Source organism: Diplotaxodon limnothrissa, linkage group LG3, assembly GCF_057381915.1.
Source record: "Diplotaxodon limnothrissa isolate DT_005_m linkage group LG3, D_limnothrissa_male_GT1.1, whole genome shotgun sequence".
NCBI classification, from domain to species: domain Eukaryota; kingdom Metazoa; phylum Chordata; class Actinopteri; order Cichliformes; family Cichlidae; genus Diplotaxodon; species Diplotaxodon limnothrissa.
Window position 1 is genome coordinate 68,528,537 of NC_140598.1, and position 21,128 is coordinate 68,549,664.

The 21,128-nt window shown below is 57.4% G+C and overlaps 10 non-coding genes and 5 pseudogenes across 10 annotated transcripts; all 15 read left to right on the plus strand.

Moving 5' to 3' along the window:
- The first annotated feature begins 2,080 nt into the window (after nucleotides 1-2,080).
- Nucleotides 2,081-2,199, plus strand: LOC146637232 (5S ribosomal RNA; annotated as a pseudogene).
- Nucleotides 2,200-3,096: 897 nt separating this feature from the next.
- LOC146637233 (5S ribosomal RNA) lies at nucleotides 3,097-3,215 on the plus strand. Its single transcript, XR_014905816.1, has one exon. It is a non-coding gene; the product is annotated as a 5S ribosomal RNA (ribosomal RNA).
- A 942-nt stretch (nucleotides 3,216-4,157) lies between these two features.
- On the plus strand, nucleotides 4,158-4,276 carry LOC146637234 (5S ribosomal RNA; annotated as a pseudogene).
- Nucleotides 4,277-5,531: 1,255 nt separating this feature from the next.
- On the plus strand, nucleotides 5,532-5,650 carry LOC146637235 (5S ribosomal RNA). Its single transcript, XR_014905817.1, has one exon. It is a non-coding gene; the product is annotated as a 5S ribosomal RNA (ribosomal RNA).
- Nucleotides 5,651-6,287: 637 nt separating this feature from the next.
- On the plus strand, nucleotides 6,288-6,406 carry LOC146637236 (5S ribosomal RNA). The gene has a single exon (XR_014905818.1). It is a non-coding gene; the product is annotated as a 5S ribosomal RNA (ribosomal RNA).
- A 1,021-nt stretch (nucleotides 6,407-7,427) lies between these two features.
- On the plus strand, nucleotides 7,428-7,546 carry LOC146637237 (5S ribosomal RNA; annotated as a pseudogene).
- Nucleotides 7,547-8,761: 1,215 nt separating this feature from the next.
- On the plus strand, nucleotides 8,762-8,880 carry LOC146637238 (5S ribosomal RNA). Its single transcript, XR_014905656.1, has one exon. It is a non-coding gene; the product is annotated as a 5S ribosomal RNA (ribosomal RNA).
- A 1,409-nt stretch (nucleotides 8,881-10,289) lies between these two features.
- LOC146637239 (5S ribosomal RNA) lies at nucleotides 10,290-10,408 on the plus strand. The gene has a single exon (XR_014905819.1). It is a non-coding gene; the product is annotated as a 5S ribosomal RNA (ribosomal RNA).
- Nucleotides 10,409-11,428: 1,020 nt separating this feature from the next.
- Nucleotides 11,429-11,547, plus strand: LOC146637240 (5S ribosomal RNA; annotated as a pseudogene).
- A 1,532-nt stretch (nucleotides 11,548-13,079) lies between these two features.
- LOC146637241 (5S ribosomal RNA) lies at nucleotides 13,080-13,198 on the plus strand. Its single transcript, XR_014905527.1, has one exon. It is a non-coding gene; the product is annotated as a 5S ribosomal RNA (ribosomal RNA).
- Nucleotides 13,199-14,607: 1,409 nt separating this feature from the next.
- On the plus strand, nucleotides 14,608-14,726 carry LOC146637242 (5S ribosomal RNA). The gene has a single exon (XR_014905820.1). It is a non-coding gene; the product is annotated as a 5S ribosomal RNA (ribosomal RNA).
- Nucleotides 14,727-15,746: 1,020 nt separating this feature from the next.
- LOC146637243 (5S ribosomal RNA) lies at nucleotides 15,747-15,865 on the plus strand (annotated as a pseudogene).
- Nucleotides 15,866-17,119: 1,254 nt separating this feature from the next.
- LOC146637244 (5S ribosomal RNA) lies at nucleotides 17,120-17,238 on the plus strand. Its single transcript, XR_014905821.1, has one exon. It is a non-coding gene; the product is annotated as a 5S ribosomal RNA (ribosomal RNA).
- A 1,218-nt stretch (nucleotides 17,239-18,456) lies between these two features.
- Nucleotides 18,457-18,575, plus strand: LOC146637245 (5S ribosomal RNA). Its single transcript, XR_014905822.1, has one exon. It is a non-coding gene; the product is annotated as a 5S ribosomal RNA (ribosomal RNA).
- A 1,563-nt stretch (nucleotides 18,576-20,138) lies between these two features.
- On the plus strand, nucleotides 20,139-20,257 carry LOC146637246 (5S ribosomal RNA). The gene has a single exon (XR_014905823.1). It is a non-coding gene; the product is annotated as a 5S ribosomal RNA (ribosomal RNA).
- Nucleotides 20,258-21,128: the final 871 nt, after the last annotated feature.

Consider the following 21,128-nt stretch of genomic DNA (forward strand, 5'->3'; position numbering starts at 1 on the left):
GGGTCTGTGGCTCTTGCTCAGGCCACTTACACCACACCAGGGCCTGTGGCACTGGCTGAGGCCACTTACACCACACCAGGGCCTGTGGCTGCTGGCTGAGGCCACTTACACCGCACCAGGGCCTGTGGCTGCTGGCTGAGGCCACCTACACCACACCAGGGCATTAGTTGCTATTGAGGCCAATTACACCACACCAGGGTCTGTGGCTCTTGCTCAGGCCACTTACACCACACCAGGACCTGTGGCTGCTGGCTGAGGCCACTTACACCACACCAGGACCTGTGGCTGCTGGCTGAGGCCACCTACACCACACCAGGGCCTGTGGCTGCTGACTGAGGCGACTTACACCACACCAGGGCCCTTTTGCTGCTGGCTGAGGCCACTTACACCACACCAGTGCCTGTGGCTTCTGGCTGAGGCGACTTACACCACACCAGGGCCTGTGGCTGCTGGCTGAGGCCACTTACACCACACCAGGGCCTGTGGCTCTTGCTCAGGCCACTCACATCACACCAGGCCCTGCGCTTCTGGCTGAGGCCATCTTCACCAAACCAGGCCCTGTGGCTCTTGCTCAGGCCACTTACACCACACCAGGGCCTTATTTGCTATTGAGGCCACTTACACCACACCAGGGCCTGTGGCTCTGGCTTAGGCCACTTACACCACACCAGGGCCTGTGGCACTTGCTCAGGCCACTTACACCACACCAGGGCCTGTGGCTCTTGCTCAGGCCACTTACACCACACCAGGGCCTGTGGCACTGGCTGAGGCCACTTAGACCACACCAGGGCCTGTGGCTGCTGGCTGAGGCCACTTACAACACACCAGGGCCTGTGGCTGCTGGCTGAGGCCACTTACACCAAACCAGGGCCTGTGGCTCTTGCTCAGGCCACTTACACCACACCAGGGCCTGTGGCTGCTGGCTGAGGCCACTTACAACACACCAGGGCCTGTGGCTGCTGGCTGAGGCCACTTACACCAAACCAGGGCCTGTGGCTCTTGCTCAGGCCACTTACACCACACCAGGGCCTGTGGCTGCTGGCTGAGGCCACGTACACCACACCAGGGCCTGTGGCTGCTGGCTGAGGCCACTTACACCACACCAGGGCCTGTGGCTCTTGCTCAGGCCACTCACATCACACCAGGCCCTGCGCTTCTGGCCGAGGCCATCTTCACCAAACCAGGCCCTGTGGCTCTTGCTCAGGCCACTTACACCACACCAGGGCCTTATTTGCTATTGAGGCCAATTACACCACACCAGGGTCTGTGGCTCTTGCTCAGGCCAATTACACCACACCAGGGCCTGTGACACTGGCTGAGGCCACTTACACCACACCAGGGCCTGTGGCTGCTGGCTGAGGCCACTTACACCACACAAGGGCCTGTGGCTGCTGGCTGAGGCCACCTACACCACACCAGGGCCTGTGGCTGCTGGCTGAGACCACTTACACCACACCAGGGCCTGTGGCTCTTGCTCAGGCCACTTACACCACACCAGGGCCTGTGGCTCTTGCTCAGGCCACTTACACCACACCAGGGCCTGTGGCTCTTGCTCAGGCCACTTACACCACACCAGGCCCTGTGCTGGTTCCTGAGGCCATCTTCAACAATCCAGGGCCTGAGTGACCGGCTGGGGCCACTTACACCACATCAGGGCCTGTGGCTCTGGCTGAGGCCACTTACACCACACCAGGGCCTGTGGCTGCTGGCTGAGGCCAGTTACACCACACCAGGGCCTTAGTTGCTATTGAGGCCAATTACACCACACCAGGGTCTGTGGCTCTTGCTCAGGCCACTCACATCACACCAGGCCCTGCGCTTCTGGCCGAGGCCATCTTCACCAAACCTGGCCCTCTGCTGCTAGCTGTGGCCATGTACAACACACCAGGCCCTGTGCTGGTTCCTGAGGCCATCTTCAACAATCCAGGGCCTGTGCTGTTGGATAAATGCCAAACTAAGCCTTTGGGTTAGGGTATTATGCAAACATGCAGGTATGGTTATAGGATTGTCTTCGTAACTTCAGGTACTTGCCACCTAATCACTTGAATCCATAAATTGAGACATTGTGCTGGGGCCAGCAGCTTACGGCCATACCACCCTGAGCACGCCCGACCTCGTCTGATCTCGGAAGCTAAGCAGGGCTGGGCTTTGTTAGTACTCGGATGGGAGACTGCCTTGGAATACCTGGTGCTGTAAGCCTTTCATTTTCATGTCATTGAACCGCTTTTGATCCAGAGAAGGGGTGTATTAAAAGACCAAAAGCAGCTGCCCATTAATGAGGGCACATTAACGACATTGCTTTTGGCTCTTTTCCAATGTCTTGTGCTGCTAGCTGATGCCACCTACACCACACCAGGGCCTGAGTGACCGGCTGGGGCCACTTACACCACATCAGGGCCTGTGGCTGCTGGCTGAGGCCACCTACACCACACCAGGGCCTTAGTTGCTATTGAGGCCAATTACACCACACCAGGGTCTGTGGCTCTTGCTCAGGCCACTTACACCACACCAGGGCCTGTGGCACTGGCTGAGGCCACTTACACCACACCAGGGCCTGTGGCTGCTGGCTGAGGCCACCTACACCACACCAGGGCCTGTGGCTGCTGGCTGAGACCACTTACACCACACCAGGGCCTGTGGCTCTTGCTCAGGCCACTTACACCACACCAGGGCCTGTGGCTCTTGCTCAGGCCACTTACACCACACCAGGGCCTGTGGCTCTTGCTCAGGCCACTTACACCACACCAGGGCCTGTGGCTCTTGCTCAGGCCACTTACACCACACCAGGGCCTGTGGCTCTTGCTCAGGCCACTCATATCACGCTAGGCCCTGTGCTTCTGGCCGAGGCCATCTTCACCAAACCAGGCCCTGTGCTGCTTGCTGTGGCCATGTACAACACACCAGGCCCTGTGCTGGTTCCAGAGGCCATCTTCAACAATCCAGGGCCTGTGCTGTTGGATAAATGCCAAACTGAGCCTTTGGGTTAGGGTATTATGCAAACATGCAGGTATGGTTATAGGATTGTCTTCGTAACTTCAGGTACTTGCCACCTAATCACTTGAATCCATAAATTGAGACATTGTGCTGGGGCCAGCAGCTTACGGCCATACCACCCTGAGCACGCCCGACCTCGTCTGATCTCGGAAGCTAAGCAGGGCTGGGCTTGGTTAGTACTTGGATGGGAGACTGCCTGGGAATACCTGGTGCTGTAAGCCTTTCATTTTCATGTCATTGAACCGCTTTTGATCCAGAGAAGGGGTGTATTAAAAGACCAAAAGCATCTGCCCATTAATGAGGGCACATTAACGACATTGCTTTTGGCTCTTTTCCAATGTCTTGTGCTGCTAGCTGATGCAACCTACACCACACAAGGGCCTGAGTGACCGGCTGGGGCCACTTACACCACATCAGGGCCTGTGGCTCTGGCTGAGGCCACTTACACCACACCAGGGCCTGTGGCTGCTGGCTGAGGCCACCTACACCACACCAGGGCATTAGTTGCTATTGAGGCCAATTACACCACACCAGGGTCTGTGGCTCTTGCTCAGGCCACTTACACCACACCAGGGCCTGTGGCACTGGCTGAGGCCACTTACACCACACCAGGGCCTGTGGCTGCTGGCTGAGGCCACTTACACCACACCAGGGCCTGTGGCTGCTGGCTGAGGCCACTTACACCACACCAGGGCCTGTGGCTGCTGGCTGAGGCCACCTACACCACACCAGGGCCTGTGGCTGTTGACTGAGGCGACTTACACCACACCAGGGCCCTTTTGCTGCTGGCTGAGGCCACTTACACCACACCAGTGCCTGTGGCTTCTGGCTGAGGCGACTTACACCACACCAGGGCCTGTGGCTGCTGGCTGAGGCCACTTACACCACACCAGGGCCTGTGGCTCTTGCTCAGGCCACTCACATCACACCAGGCCCTGCGCTTCTGGCCGAGGCCATCTTCACCAAACCAGGCCCTGTGCTGCTTGCTGTGGCCATCTTCAACAATCCAGGGCCTGTGCTGTTGGATAAATGCCAAACTGAGCTTTTGGGTTAGGGTATTATGCAAACATGCAGGTATGGTTATAGGATTGTCTTCGTAACTTCAGGTACTTGCCACCTAATCACTTGAATCCATAAATTGAGACATTGTGCTGGGGCCAGCATCTTACGGCCATACCACCCTGAGCACGCCCGACCTCGTCTGATCTCGTAAGCTAAGCAGGGCTGGGCTTGGTTAGTACTTGGATGGGAGACTGCCTGGGAATACCTGGTGCTGTAAGCCTTTCATTTTCATGTCATTGAACCGCTTTTGATCCAGAGAAGGGGTGTATTAAAAGACCAAAAGCAGCTCCCCATTAATGAGGGCACATTAACGACATTGCTTTTGGCTGTTTTCCAATGTCTTGTGCTGCTAGCTGATGCCACCTACACCACACCAGGGCCTGAGTGACCGGCTGGGGCCACTTACACCACATCAGGGCCTGTGGCTGCTGGCTGAGGCCACTTACACCACACCAGGGCCTGTGGCTGCTGGCTGAGGCCACCTACACCACACCAGGGCCTTAGTTGCTATTGAGGCCAATTACACCACACCAGGGCCTGTGGCACTTGCTCAGGCCACTTACACCACACCAGGGCCTGTGGCTTCTGGCTGAGGCCACCTACACCACACCAGGGCCTGTGGCTGCTGGCTGAGGCCACTTACAACACACCAGGGCCTGTGGCTCTTGCTCAGGCCACTTACACCACACCAGGGCCTGTGGCTCTTGCTCAGGCCACTTACACCACATCAGGGCCTGTGGCTCTGGCTGAGGCCACTTACACCACACCAGGGCCTGTGGCTGCTGGCTGAGGCCACTTACACCACACCAGGGCCTGTGGCTGCTGGCTGAGGCCACCTACACCACACCAGGGCATTAGTTGCTATTGAGGCCAATTACACCACACCAGGGTCTGTGGCTCTTGCTCAGGCCACTTACACCACACCAGGGCCTGTGGCACTGGCTGAGGCCACTTACACCACACCAGGGCCTGTGGCTGCTGGCTGAGGCCACTTACACCACACCAGGGCCTGTGGCTGCTGGCTGAGGCCACTTACACCACACCAGGGCCTGTGGCTCTTGCTCAGGCCACTTACACCACACCAGGGCCTGTGGCACTGGCTGAGGCCACTTAGACCACACCAGGGCCTGTGGCTGCTGGCTGAGGCCACTTACAACACACCAGGGCCTGTGGCTGCTGGCTGAGGCCACTTACACCAAACCAGGGCCTGTGGCTGCTTGCTGAGGCCATCTTCACCAAACCAGGCCCTGTGCTGCTTGCTGTGGCCATGTAAAACACACCAGGTCCTGTGCTGGTTCTTGAGGCCATCTTCAACAATCCAGGGCCTGTGCTGTTGGATAAATGCCAAACTGAGCCTTTGGGTTAGGGTATTATGCAAACATGCAGGTATGGTTATAGGATTGTCTTCGTAACTTCAGGTACTTGCCACCTAATCACTTGAATCCATAAATTGAGACATTGTGCTGGGGCCAGCAGCTTACGGCCATACCACCCTGAGCACGCCCGACCTCGTCTGATCTCGGAAGCTAAGCAGGGCTGGGCTTGGTTAGTACTTGGATGGGAGACTGCCTGGGAATACCTGGTGCTGTAAGCCTTTCATTTTCATGTCATTGAACCGCTTTTGATCCAGAGAAGGGGTGTATTAAAAGACCAAAAGCAGCTCCCCATTAATGAGGGCACATTAACGACATTGCTTTTGGCTGTTTTCCAATGTCTTGTGCTGCTAGCTGATGCCACCTACACCACACCAGGGCCTGAGTGACCGGCTGGGGCCACTTACACCACATCAGGGCCTGTGGCTGCTGGCTGAGGCCACTTACACCACACCAGGGCCTGTGGCTGCTGGCTGAGGCCACCTACACCACACCAGGGCCTTAGTTGCTATTGAGGCCAATTACACCACACCAGGGTCTGTGGCTCTTGCTCAGGCCACTCATATCACACCAGGCCCTGTGCTTCTGGCCGAGGCCATCTTCACCAAACCAGGCCCTGTGCTGCTTGCTGTGGCCATGTACAATACACCAGGCCCTGTGCTGGTTCCTGAGGCCATCTTCAACAATCCAGGGCCTGTGCTGTTGGATAAATGCCAAACTGAGCCTTTGGGTTAGGGTATTATGCAAACATGCAGGTATGGTTATAGGATTGTCTTCGTAACTTCAGGTACTTGCCACCTAATCACTTGAATCCATAAATTGAGACATTGTGCTGGCGCCAGCAGCTTACGGCCAGCAGCTTACGGCCATACCACCCTGAGCACGCCCGACCTCGTCTGATCTCGGAAGCTAAGCAGGGCTGGGCTTGGTTAGTACTTGGATGGGAGACTGCCTGGGAATACCTGGTGCTGTAAGCCTTTCATTTTCATGTCATTGAACCGCTTTTGATCCAGAGAAGGGGTGTATTAAAAGACCAAAAGCATCTGCCCATTAATGAGGGCTTATTAACGACATTGCTTTTGGCTCTTTTCCAATGTCTTGTGCTGCTAGCTGATGCAACCTACACCACACAAGGGCCTGAGTGACCGGCTGGGGCCACTTACACCACATCAGGGCCTGTGGCTCTGGCTGAGGCCACTTACACCACACCAGGGCCTGTGGCTGCTGGCTGAGGCCACTTACACCACACCAGGGCCTGTGGCTGCTGGCTGAGGCCACCTACACCACACCAGGGCATTAGTTGCTATTGAGGCCAATTACACCACACCAGGGTCTGTGGCTCTTGCTCAGGCCACTTACACCACACCAGGGCCTGTGGCACTGGCTGAGGCCACTTACACCACATCAGGGCCTGTGGCTGCTGGCTGAGGCCACTTACACCACACCAGGGCCTGTGGCTGCTGGCTGAGGCCACTTACACCACACCAGGACCTGTGGCTGCTGGCTGAGGCCACCTACACCACACCAGGGCCTGTGGCTGCTGACTGAGGCGACTTACACCACACCAGGGCCCTTTTGCTGCTGGCTGAGGCCACTTACACCACACCAGTGCCTGTGGCTTCTGGCTGAGGCGACTTACACCACACCAGGGCCTGTGGCTGCTGGCTGAGGCCACTTACACCACACCAGGGCCTGTGGCTCTTGCTCAGGCCACTCACATCACACCAGGCCCTGCGCTTCTGGCCGAGGCCATCTTCACCAAACCAGGCCCTGTGCTGCTTGCTGTGGCCATGTACAACACACCAGGCCCTGTGCTGGTTCCTGAGGCCATCTTCAACAATCCAGGGCCTGTGCTGTTGGATAAATGCCAAACTGAGCCTTTGGGTTAGGGTATTATGCAAACATGCAGGTATGGTTATAGGATTGTCTTCGTAACTTCAGGTACTTGCCACCTAATCACTTGAATCCATAAATTGAGACATTGTGCTGGGGCCAGCAGCTTACGGCCATACCACCCTGAGCACGCCCGACCTCGTCTGATCTCGCAAGCTAAGCAGGGCTGGGCTTGGTTAGTACTTGGATGGGAGACTGCCTGGGAATACCTGGTGCTGTAAGCCTTACCTTTTCATGTCATTGAACCGCTTTTGAAACAGAGAAGGGGTGTATTAAAAGACCAAAAGCATCTGCCCATTAATGAGGGCACATTAACAACACTGCTTTTGCCTCTTTTCCAATGTCTTGTGCTGCTAGCTGATGCCACCTACACCACACCAGGGCCTGAGTGACCGGCTGGGGCCACTTACACCACACCAGTGCCTGTGGCTGCTGGCTGAGGCCACTTACACCACACCAGTGCCTGTGGCTTCTGGCTGAGGCCACTTACACCACACCAGGGCCTGTGGCTGCTGGCTGAGGCCACTTACACCACACCAGGGCCTGTGGCTCTTGCTCAGGCCACTCACATCACACCAGGCCCTGCGCTTCTGGCTGAGGCCATCTTCACCAAACCAGGCCCTGTGGCTCTTGCTCAGGCCACTTACACCACACCAGGGCCTTATTTGCTATTGAGGCCACTTACACCACACCAGGGCCTGTGGCTCTGGCTTAGGCCACTTACACCACACCAGGGCCTGTGGCTCTTGCTCAGGCCACTTACACCACACCAGGGCCTGTGGCACTGGCTGAGGCCACTTAGACCACACCAGGGCCTGTGGCTGCTGGCTGAGGCCACTTACAACACACCAGGGCCTGTGGCTGCTGGCTGAGGCCACTTACACCAAACCAGGGCCTGTGGCTCTTGCTCAGGCCACTTACACCACACCAGGGCCTGTGGCTGCTGGCTGAGGCCACTTACAACACACCAGGGCCTGTGGCTGCTGGCTGAGGCCACTTACACCAAACCAGGGCCTGTGGCTCTTGCTCAGGCCACTTACACCACACCAGGGCCTGTGGCTGCTGGCTGAGGCCACCTACACCACACCAGGGCCTGTGGCTGCTGGCTGAGGCCACTTACACCACACAAGGGCCTGTGGCTCTTGCTCAGGCCACTCACATCACACCAGGCCCTGTGCTTCTGGCCGAGGCCATCTTCACCAAACCAGGCCCTGTGCTGCTTGCTGTGGCCATGTACAACACACCAGGCCCTGTGCTGGTTCCTGAGGCCATCTTCAACAATCCAGGGCCTGTGCTGTTGGATAAATGCCAAACTGAGCCTTTGGGTTAGGGTATTATGCAAACATGCAGGTATGGTTATAGGATTGTCTTCGTAACTTCAGGTACTTGCCACCTAATCACTTGAATCCATAAATTGAGACATTGTGCTAGGGCCAGCAGCTTACGGCCATACCACCCTGAGCACGCCCGACCTCGTCTGATCTCGGAAGCTAAGCAGGGCTGGGCTTGGTTAGTACTTGGATGGGAGACTTCCTGGGAATACCTGGTGCTGTAAGCCTTTCATTTTCATGTCATTGAACCGCTTTTGATCCAGAGAAGGGGTGTATTAAAAGACCAAAAGCAGCTGCCCATTAATGAGGGCACATTAACGACACTGCTTTTGGCTCTTTTCCAATGTCTTGTGCTGCTAGCTGATGCCACCTACACCACACCAGGGCCTGAGTGACCGGCTGGGGCCACTTACACCACATCAGGGCCTGTGGCTCTGGCTGAGGCCACTTACACCACACCAGGGCCTGTGGCTGCTGGCTGAGGCAACCTACACCACACCAGGGCCTTAGTTGCTATTGAGGCCAATTACACCACACCAGGGTCTGTGGCTCTTGCTCAGGCCACTTACACCACACCAGGGCCTGTGGCACTGGCTGAGGCCACTTACACCACACCAGGGCCTGTGGCTGCTGGCTGAGGCCACCTACACCACACCAGGGCCTGTGGCTGCTGGCTGAGGCCACTTACACCACACAAGGGCCTGTGGCTGCTGGCTGAGGCCACCTACACCACACCAGGGCCTGTGGCTCTTGCTCAGGCCACTCACATCACACCAGGCCCTGCGCTTCTGGCCGAGGCCATCTTCACCAAACCAGGCCCTGTGGCTCTTGCTCAGGCCACTTACACCACACCAGGGCCTTATTTGCTATTGAGGCCAATTACACCACACCAGGGTCTGTGGCTCTTGCTCAGGCCACTTACACCACACCAGGGCCTGTGGCACTGGCTGAGGCCACTTACACCACACCAGGGCCTGTGGCTGCTGGCTGAGGCCACCTACACCACACCAGGGCCTGTGGCTGCTGACTGAGGCGACTTACACCACACCAGGGCCCTTTTGCTGCTGGCTGAGGCCACTTACACCACACCAGTGCCTGTGGCTTCTGGCTGAGGCGACTTACACCACACCAGGGCCTGTGGCTGCTGGCTGAGGCCACTTACACCACACCAGGGCCTGTGGCTCTTGCTCAGGCCACTCACATCACACCAGGCCCTGCGCTTCTGGCCGAGGCCATCTTCACCAAACCAGGCCCTGTGGCTCTTGCTCAGGCCACTTACACCACACCAGGGCCTTATTTGCTATTGAGGCCAATTACACCACACCAGGGCCTGTGGCTCTTGCTCAGGCCACTCACATCACACCAGGCCCTGCGCTTCTGGCCGAGGCCATCTTCACCAAACCAGGCCCTGTGCTGCTTGCTGTGGCCATGTACAACACACCAGGCCCTGTGCTGGTTCCTGAGGCCATCTTCAACAATCCAGGGCCTGTGCTGTTGGATAAATGCCAAACTGAGCCTTTGGGTTAGGTTATTATGCAAACATGCAGGTATGGTTATAGGATTGTCTTCGTAACTTCAGGTACTTGCCACCTAATCACTTGAATCCATAAATTGAGACATTGTGCCGGGGCCAGCAGCTTACGGCCATACCACCCTGAGCACGCCCGACCTCGTCTGATCTCGGAAGCTAAGCAGGGCTGGGCTTGGTTAGTACTTGGATGGGAGACTGCCTGGGAATACCTGGTGCTGTAAGCCTTTCATTTTCATGTCATTGAACCGCTTTTGATCCAGAGAAGGGGTGTATTAAAAGACCAAAAGCATCTGCCCATTAATGAGGGCTTATTAACGACATTGCTTTTGGCTCTTTTCCAATGTCTTGTGCTGCTAGCTGATGCAACCTACACCACACAAGGGCCTGAGTGACCGGCTGGGGCCACTTACACCACATCAGGGCCTGTGGCTCTGGCTGAGGCCACTTACACCACACCAGGGCCTGTGGCTGCTGGCTGAGGCCACTTACACCACACCAGGGCCTGTGGCTGCTGGCTGAGGCCACCTACACCACACCAGGGCATTAGTTGCTATTGAGGCCAATTACACCACACCAGGGTCTGTGGCTCTTGCTCAGCCACTTACACCACACCAGGGCCTGTGGCACTGGCTGAGGCCACTTACACCACATCAGGGCCTGTGGCTGCTGGCTGAGGCCACTTACACCACACCAGGGCCTGTGGCTGCTGGCTGAGGCCACTTACACCACACCAGGACCTGTGGCTGCTGGCTGAGGCCACCTACACCACACCAGGGCCTGTGGCTGCTGACTGAGGCGACTTACACCACACCAGGGCCCTTTTGCTGCTGGCTGAGGCCACTTACACCACACCAGTGCCTGTGGCTTCTGGCTGAGGCGACTTACACCACACCAGGGCCTGTGGCTGCTGGCTGAGGCCACTTACACCACACCAGGGCCTGTGGCTCTTGCTCAGGCCACTCACATCACACCAGGCCCTGCGCTTCTGGCCGAGGCCATCTTCACCAAACCAGGCCCTGTGCTGCTTGCTGTGGCCATGTACAACACACCAGGCCCTGTGCTGGTTCCTGAGGCCATCTTCAACAATCCAGGGCCTGTGCTGTTGGATAAATGCCAAACTGAGCCTTTGGGTTAGGGTATTATGCAAACATGCAGGTATGGTTATAGGATTGTCTTCGTAACTTCAGGTACTTGCCACCTAATCACTTGAATCCATAAATTGAGACATTGTGCTGGGGCCAGCAGCTTACGGCCATACCACCCTGAGCACGCCCGACCTCGTCTGATCTCGCAAGCTAAGCAGGGCTGGGCTTGGTTAGTACTTGGATGGGAGACTGCCTGGGAATACCTGGTGCTGTAAGCCTTTCCTTTTCATGTCATTGAACCGCTTTTGAAACAGAGAAGGGGTGTATTAAAAGACCAAAAGCATCTGCCCATTAATGAGGGCACATTAACAACACTGCTTTTGGCTCTTTTCCAATGTCTTGTGCTGCTAGCTGATGCCACCTACACCACACCAGGGCCTGAGTGACCGGCTGGGGCCACTTACACCACACCAGTGCCTGTGGCTGCTGGCTGAGGCCACTTACACCACACCAGTGCCTGTGGCTTCTGGCTGAGGCCACTTACACCACACCAGGGCCTGTGGCTGCTGGCTGAGGCCACTTACACCACACAAGGGCCTGTGGCTGCTGGCTGAGGCCACCTACACCACACCAGGGCCTGTGGCTGCTGGCTGAGGCCACCTACACCACACCAGGGCCTGTGGCTCTTGCTCAGGCCACTCACATCACACCAGGCCCTGCGCTTCTGGCTGAGGCCACTTACACCACACCAGGCCCTGTGGCTGCTGGCTGAGGCCACCTACACCACACCAGGGCCTGTGGCTGCTGGCTGAGGCCACTTACACCACACAAGGGCCTGTGGCTGCTGGCTGAGGCCACCTACACCACACCAGGGCCTGTGGCTGCTGGCTGAGGCCACTTACACCACACCAGGGCCTGTGGCTCTTGCTCAGGCCACTCACATCACACCAGGCCCTGCGCTTCTGGCCGAGGCCATCTTCACCAAACCAGGCCCTGTGGCTCTTGCTCAGGCCACTTACACCACACCAGGGCCTTATTTGCTATTGAGGCCAATTACACCACACCAGGGTCTGTGGCTCTTGCTCAGGCCACTTACACCACACCAGGGCCTGTGGCACTGGCTGAGGCCACTTACACCACACCAGGGCCTGTGGCTGCTGGCTGAGGCCACCTACACCACACCAGGGCCTGTGGCTGCTGACTGAGGCGACTTACACCACACCAGGGCCCTTTTGCTGCTGGCTGAGGCCACTTACACCACACCAGTGCCTGTGGCTTCTGGCTGAGGCGACTTACACCACACCAGGGCCTGTGGCTGCTGGCTGAGGCCACTTACACCACACCAGGGCCTGTGGCTCTTGCTCAGGCCACTCACATCACACCAGGCCCTGCGCTTCTGGCCGAGGCCATCTTCACCAAACCAGGCCCTGTGGCTCTTGCTCAGGCCACTTACACCACACCAGGGCCTTATTTGCTATTGAGGCCAATTACACCACACCAGGGCCTGTGGCTCTTGCTCAGGCCACTCACATCACACCAGGCCCTGCGCTTCTGGCCGAGGCCATCTTCACCAAACCAGGCCCTGTGCTGCTTGCTGTGGCCATGTACAACACACCAGGCCCTGTGCTGGTTCCTGAGGCCATCTTCAACAATCCAGGGCCTGTGCTGTTGGATAAATGCCAAACTGAGCCTTTGGGTTAGGTTATTATGCAAACATGCAGGTATGGTTATAGGATTGTCTTCGTAACTTCAGGTACTTGCCACCTAATCACTTGAATCCATAAATTGAGACATTGTGCCGGGGCCAGCAGCTTACGGCCATACCACCCTGAGCACGCCCGACCTCGTCTGATCTCGGAAGCTAAGCAGGGCTGGGCTTGGTTAGTACTTGGATGGGAGACTGCCTGGGAATACCTGGTGCTGTAAGCGTTTCATTTTCATGTCATTGAACCGCTTTTGATCCAGAGAAGGGGTGTATTAAAAGACCAAAAGCAGCTACCCATTAATGAGGGCACATTAACGACACTGCTTTTGGCTCTTTTCCAATGTCTTGTGCTGCTAGCTGATGCCACCTACACCACACCAGGGCCTGAGTGACCGGCTGGGGCCACTTACACCACATCAGGGCCTGTGGCTCTGGCTGAGGCCACTTACACCACACCAGGGCCTGTGGCTGCTGGCTGAGGCAACCTACACCACACCAGGGCCTTAGTTGCTATTGAGGCCAATTACACCACACCAGGGTCTGTGGCTCTTGCTCAGGCCACTTACACCACACCAGGGCCTGTGGCACTGGCTGAGGCCACTTACACCACACCAGGGCCTGTGGCTGCTGGCTGAGGCCACCTACACCACACAAGGGCCTGTGGCTGCTGGCTGAGGCCACCTACACCACACCAGGGCCTGTGGCTGCTGGCTGAGGCCACTTACACCACACCAGGGCCTGTGGCTCTTGCTCAGGCCACTCACATCACACCAGGCCCTGCGCTTCTGGCCGAGGCCATCTTCACCAAACCAGGCCCTGTGGCTCTTGCTCAGGCCACTTACACCACACCAGGGCCTTATTTGCTATTGAGGCCAATTACACCACACCAGGGTCTGTGGCTCTTGCTCAGGCCACTTACACCACACCAGGGCCTGTGGCACTGGCTGAGGCCACTTACACCACACCAGGGCCTGTGGCTGCTGGCTGAGGCCACCTACACCACACCAGGGCCTGTGGCTGCTGACTGAGGCGACTTACACCACACCAGGGCCCTTTTGCTGCTGGCTGAGGCCACTTACACCACACCAGTGCCTGTGGCTTCTGGCTGAGGCGACTTACACCACACCAGGGCCTGTGGCTGCTGGCTGAGGCCACTTACACCACACCAGGGCCTGTGGCTCTTGCTCAGGCCACTCACATCACACCAGGCCCTGCGCTTCTGGCCGAGGCCATCTTCACCAAACCAGGCCCTGTGGCTCTTGCTCAGGCCACTTACACCACACCAGGGCCTTATTTGCTATTGAGGCCAATTACACCACACCAGGGCCTGTGGCTCTTGCTCAGGCCACTCACATCACCCCAGGCCCTGCGCTTCTGGCCGAGGCCATCTTCACCAAACCAGGCCCTGTGCTGCTTGCTGTGGCCATGTACAACACACCAGGCCCTGTGCTGGTTCCTGAGGCCATCTTCAACAATCCAGGGCCTGTGCTGTTGGATAAATGCCAAACTGAGCCTTTGGGTTAGGTTATTATGCAAACATGCAGGTATGGTTATAGGATTGTCTTCGTAACTTCAGGTACTTGCCACCTAATCACTTGAATCCATAAATTGAGACATTGTGCCGGGGCCAGCAGCTTACGGCCATACCACCCTGAGCACGCCCGACCTCGTCTGATCTCGGAAGCTAAGCAGGGCTGGGCTTGGTTAGTACTTGGATGGGAGACTGCCTGGGAATACCTGGTGCTGTAAGCCTTTCATTTTCATGTCATTGAACCGCTTTTGATCCAGAGAAGGGGTGTATTAAAAGACCAAAAGCATCTGCCCATTAATGAGGGCTTATTAACGACATTGCTTTTGGCTCTTTTCCAATGTCTTGTGCTGCTAGCTGATGCAACCTACACCACACAAGGGCCTGAGTGACCGGCTGGGGCCACTTACACCACATCAGGGCCTGTGGCTCTGGCTGAGGCCACTTACACCACACCAGGGCCTGTGGCTGCTGGCTGAGGCCACTTACACCACACCAGGGCCTGTGGCTGCTGGCTGAGGCCACCTACACCACACCAGGGCATTAGTTGCTATTGAGGCCAATTACACCACACCAGGGTCTGTGGCTCTTGCTCAGCCACTTACACCACACCAGGGCCTGTGGCACTGGCTGAGGCCACTTACACCACATCAGGGCCTGTGGCTGCTGGCTGAGGCCACTTACACCACACCAGGGCCTGTGGCTGCTGGCTGAGGCCACTTACACCACACCAGGACCTGTGGCTGCTGGCTGAGGCCACCTACACCACACCAGGGCCTGTGGCTGCTGACTGAGGCGACTTACACCACACCAGGGCCCTTTTGCTGCTGGCTGAGGCCACTTACACCACACCAGTGCCTGTGGCTTCTGGCTGAGGCGACTTACACCACACCAGGGCCTGTGGCTGCTGGCTGAGGCCACTTACACCACACCAGGGCCTGTGGCTCTTGCTCAGGCCACTCACATCACACCAGGCCCTGCGCTTCTGGCCGAGGCCATCTTCACCAAACCAGGCCCTGTGCTGCTTGCTGTGGCCATGTACAACACACCAGGCCCTGTGCTGGTTCCTGAGGCCATCTTCAACAATCCAGGGCCTGTGCTGTTGGATAAATGCCAAACTGAGCCTTTGGGTTAGGGTATTATGCAAACATGCAGGTATGGTTATAGGATTGTCTTCGTAACTTCAGGTACTTGCCACCTAATCACTTGAATCCATAAATTGAGACATTGTGCTGGGGCCAGCAGCTTACGGCCATACCACCCTGAGCACGCCCGACCTCGTCTGATCTCGCAAGCTAAGCAGGGCTGGGCTTGGTTAGTACTTGGATGGGAGACTGCCTGGGAATACCTGGTGCTGTAAGCCTTTCCTTTTCATGTCATTGAACCGCTTTTGAAACAGAGAAGGGGTGTATTAAAAGACCAAAAGCATCTGCCCATTAATGAGGGCACATTAACAACACTGCTTTTGGCTCTTTTCCAATGTCTTGTGCTGCTAGCTGATGCCACCTACACCACACCAGGGCCTGAGTGACCGGCTGGGGCCACTTACACCACACCAGTGCCTGTGGCTGCTGGCTGAGGCCACTTACACCACACCAGTGCCTGTGGCTTCTGGCTGAGGCCACTTACACCACACCAGGGCCTGTGGCTGCTGGCTGAGGCCACTTACACCACACCAGGGCCTGTGGCTCTTGCTCAGGCCACTCACATCACACCAGGCCCTGCGCTTCTGGCTGAGGCCATCTTCACCAAACCAGGCCCTGTGGCTCTTGCTCAGGCCACTTACACCACACCAGGGCCTTATTTGCTATTGAGGCCACTTACACCACACCAGGGCCTGTGGCTCTGGCTTAGGCCACTTACACCACACCAGGGCCTGTGGCACTTGCTCAGGCCACTTACACCACACCAGGGCCTGTGGCTCTTCCTCAGGCCACTTACACCACACCAGGGCCTGTGGCACTGGCTGAGGCCACTTAGACCACACCAGGGCCTGTGGCTGCTGGCTGAGGCCACTTACAACACACCAGGGCCTGTGGCTGCTGGCTGAGGCCACTTACACCAAACCAGGGCCTGTGGCTCTTGCTCAGGCCACTTACACCACACCAGGGCCTGTGGCTGCTGGCTGAGGCCACTTACAACACACCAGGGCCTGTGGCTGCTGGCTGAGGCCACTTACACCAAACCAGGGCCTGTGGCTCTTGCTCAGGCCACTTACACCACACCAGGGCCTGTGGCTGCTGGCTGAGGCCACCTACACCACACCAGGGCCTGTGGCTGCTGGCTGAGGCCACTTACACCACACAAGGGCCTGTGGCTCTTGCTCAGGCCACTCACATCACACCAGGCCCTGTGCTTCTGGCCGAGGCCATCTTCACCAAACCAGGCCCTGTGCTGCTTGCTGTGGCCATGTACAACACACCAGGCCCTGTGCTGGTTCCTGAGGCCATCTTCAACAATCCAGGGCCTGTGCTGTTGGATAAATGCCAAACTGAGCCTTTGGGTTAGGGTATTATGCAAACATGCAGGTATGGTTATAGGATTGTCTTCGTAACTTCAGGTACTTGCCACCTAATCACTTGAATCCATAAATTGAGACATTGTGCTGGGGCCAGCAGCTTACGGCCATACCACCCTGAGCACGCCCGACCTCGTCTGATCTCGGAAGCTAAGCAGGGCTGGGCTTGGTTAGTACTTGGATGGGAGACTGCCTGGGAATACCTGGTGCTGTAAGCCTTTCATTTTCATGTCATTGAACCGCTTTTGATCCAGAGAAGGGGTGTATTAAAAGACCAAAAGCATCTGCCCATTAATGAGGGCACATTAACGACATTGCTTTTGGCTCTTTTCCAATGTCTTGTGCTGCTAGCTGATGCAACCTACACCACACAAGGGCCTGAGTGACCGGCTGGGGCCACTTACACCACATCAGGGCCTGTGGCTCTGGCTGAGGCCACTTACACCACACCAGGGCCTGTGGCTGCTGGCTGAGGCCAGTTACACCACACCAGAGCCTGTGGCTGCTGGCTGAAGCCACTTACACCACACCAGGGCCTTAGTTGCTATTGAGGCCACTTACACCACACCAGGGCCTGTGGCTGCTGGCTGAGGCCACCTACACCACACCAGGGCCTGTGGCTGCTGGCTGAGGCGACTTACACCACACCAGGGCCCTTTTGCTGCTGGCTGAGGCCACTTACACCACACCAGTGCCTGTGGCTTCTGGCTGAGGCGACTTACACCACACCAGGGCCTGTGGCACTTGCTCAGGCCACTTACACCACACCAGGGCCTGTGGCTCTTGCTCAGGCCACTTACACCACACCAGGGCCTGTGGCACTGGCTGAGGCCACTTAGACCACACCAGGGCCTGTGGCTGCTGGCTGAGGCCACTTACAACACACCAGGGCTTGTGGCTGCTGGCTGAGGCCACTTACACCAAACCAGGGCCTGTGGCTCTTGCTCAGGCCACTTACACCACACCAGGGCCTGTGGCTGCTGGCTGAGGCCACTTACAACACACCAGGGCCTGTGGCTGCTGGCTGAGGCCACTTACACCAAACCAGGGCCTGTGGCTCTTGCTCAGGCCACTTACACCACACCAGGGCCTGTGGCTGCTGGCTGAGGCCACTTACACCACACCAGGGCCTGTGGCTCTTGCTCAGGCCACTCACATCACACCAGGCCCTGTGCTTCTGGCCGAGGCCATCTTCACCAAACCAGGCCCTGTGCTGCTTGCTGTGGCCATGTACAACACACCAGGCCCTGTGCTGGTTCCTGAGGCCATCTTCAACAATCCAGGGCCTGTGCTGTTGGATAAATGCCAAACTGAGCCTTTGGGTTAGGGTATTATGCAAACATGCAGGTATGGTTATAGGATTGTCTTCGTAACTTCAGGTACTTGCCACCTAATCACTTGAATCCATAAATTGAGACATTGTGCTGAGGCCAGCAGCTTACGGCCATACCACCCTGAGCACGCCCGACCTCGTCTGATCTCGGAAGCTAAGCAGGGCTGGGCTTGGTTAGTACTTGGATGGGAGACTGCCTGGGAATACCTGGTGCTGTAAGCCTTTCATTTTCATGTCATTGAACCGCTTTTGATCCAGAGAAGGGGTGTATTAAAAGACCAAAAGCAGCTGCCCATTAATGAGGGCACATTAACGACACTGCTTTTGGCTCTTTTCCAAAGTCTTGTGCTGCTAGCTGATGCCACCTACACCACACCAGGGCCTGAGTGACCGGCTGGGGCCACTTACACCACATCAGGGCCTGTGGCTCTGGCTGAGGCCACTTACACCACACCAGGGCCTGTGGCTGCTGGCTGAGGCCACCTACACCACACCAGGGCCTTAGTTGCTATTGAGGCCAATTACACCACACCAGGGTCTGTGGCTCTTGCTCAGGCCACTTACACCACACCAGGGCCTGTGGCACTGGCTGAGGCCACTTACACCACACCAGGGCCTGTGGCTGCTGGCTGAGGCCACTTACACCACACATGGGCCTGTGGCTGCTGGCTGAGGCCAGTTACACCACACCAGGGCCTTAGTTGCTATTGAGGCCACTTACACCACACCAGGGCCTGTGGCTCTTGCTCAGGCCACTCACATCACACCAGGCCCTGCGCTTCTGGCCGAGGCCATCTTCACCAAACCTGGCCCTCTGCTGCTAGCTGTGGCCATGTACAACACACCAGGCCCTGTGCTGGTTCCTGAGGCCACTTACACCACACCAGTGCCTGTGGCTTCTGGCTGAGGCGACTTACACCACACCAGGGCCTGTGGCTGCTGGCTGAGGCCACTTACACCACACCAGGGCCTGTGGCTCTTGCTCAGGCCACTCACATCACACCAGGCCCTGCGCTTCTGGCCGAGGCCATCTTCACCAAACCTGGCCCTCTGCTGCTAGCTGTGGCCATGTACAACACACCAGGCCCTGTGCTGGTTCCTGAGGCCACTTACACCACACCAGTGCCTGTGGCTTCTGGCTGAGGCGACTTACACCACACCAGGGCCTGTGGCTGCTGGCTGAGGCCACTTACACCACACCAGGGCCTGTGGCTCTTGCTCAGGCCACTCACATCACACCAGGCCCTGCGCTTCTGGCCGAGGCCATCTTCACCAAACCAGGCCCTGTGGCTCTTGCTCAGGCCACTTACACCACACCAGGGCCTTATTTGCTATTGAGGCCACTTACACCACACCAGGGCCTGTGGCTCTGGCTTAGGTCACTTACACCACACCAGGGCCTGTGGCACTTGCTCAGGCCACTTACACCACACCAGGGCCTGTGGCTGCTGGCTGAGGCCACTTACACCACACCAGGGCCTGTGGCTCTTGCTCAGGCCACTCACATCACACCAGGCCCTGCGCTTCTGGCCGAGGCCATCTTCACCAAACCAGGCCCTGTGCTGCTTGCTGTGGCCATGTACAACACACCAGGCCCTGTGCTGGTTCCTGAGGCCATCTTCAACAATCCAGGGCCTGTGCTGTTGGATAAATGCCAAACTGAGCCTTTGGGTTAGGGTATTATGCAAACATGCAGGTATGGTTATAGGATTGTCTTCGTAACTTCAGGTACTTGCCACCTAATCACTTGAATCCATAAATTGAGACATTGTGCTGGGGCCAGCAGCTTACGGCCATACCACCCTGAGCACGCCCGACCTCGTCTGATCTCGGAAGCTAAGCAGGGCTGGGCTTGGTTAGTACTTGGATGGGAGACTGCCTGGGAATACCTGGTGCTGTAAGCCTTTCCTTTTCATGTCATTGAACCGCTTTTGATCCAGAGAAGGGGTGTATTAAAAGACCAAAAGCATCTGCCCATTAATGAGGGCACATTAACAACACTGCTTTTGGCTCTTTTCCAATGTCTTGTGCTGCTAGCTGATGCCACCTACACCACACCAGGGCCTGAGTGACCGGCTGGGGCCACTTACACCACATCAGGGCCTGTGGCTCTGGCTGAGGCCACTTACACCACACCAGGGCCTGTGGCTGCTGGCTGAGGCCAGTTACACCACACCAGAGCCTGTGGCTGCTGGCTGAAGCCACTTACACCACACCAGGGCCTTAGTTGCTATTGAGGCCACCTACACCACACCAGGGCCTGTGGTTGCTGGCTGAGGCGACTTACACCACACCAGGGCCCTTTTGCTGCTGGCTGAGGCCACTTACACCACACCAGTGCCTGTGGCTTCTGGCTGAGGCGACTTACACCACACCAGGGCCTGTGGCACTTGCTCAGGCCACTTACACCACACCAGGGCCTGTGGCTCTTGCTCAGGCCACTTACACCACACCAGGGCCTGTGGCACTGGCTGAGGCCACTTAGACCACACCAGGGCCTGTGGCTGCTGGCTGAGGCCACTTACAACACACCAGGGCCTGTGGCTGCTGGCTGAGGCCACTTACACCAAACCAGGGCCTGTGGCTCTTGCTCAGGCCACTTACACCACACCAGGGCCTGTGGCTGCTGGCTGAGGCCACTTACAACACACCAGGGCCTGTGGCTGCTGGCTGAGGCCACTTACACCAAACCAGGGCCTGTGGCTGCTGGCTGAGGCCACTTACACCACACCAGGGCCTGTGGCTGCTGGCTGAGGCGACTTACACCACACCAGG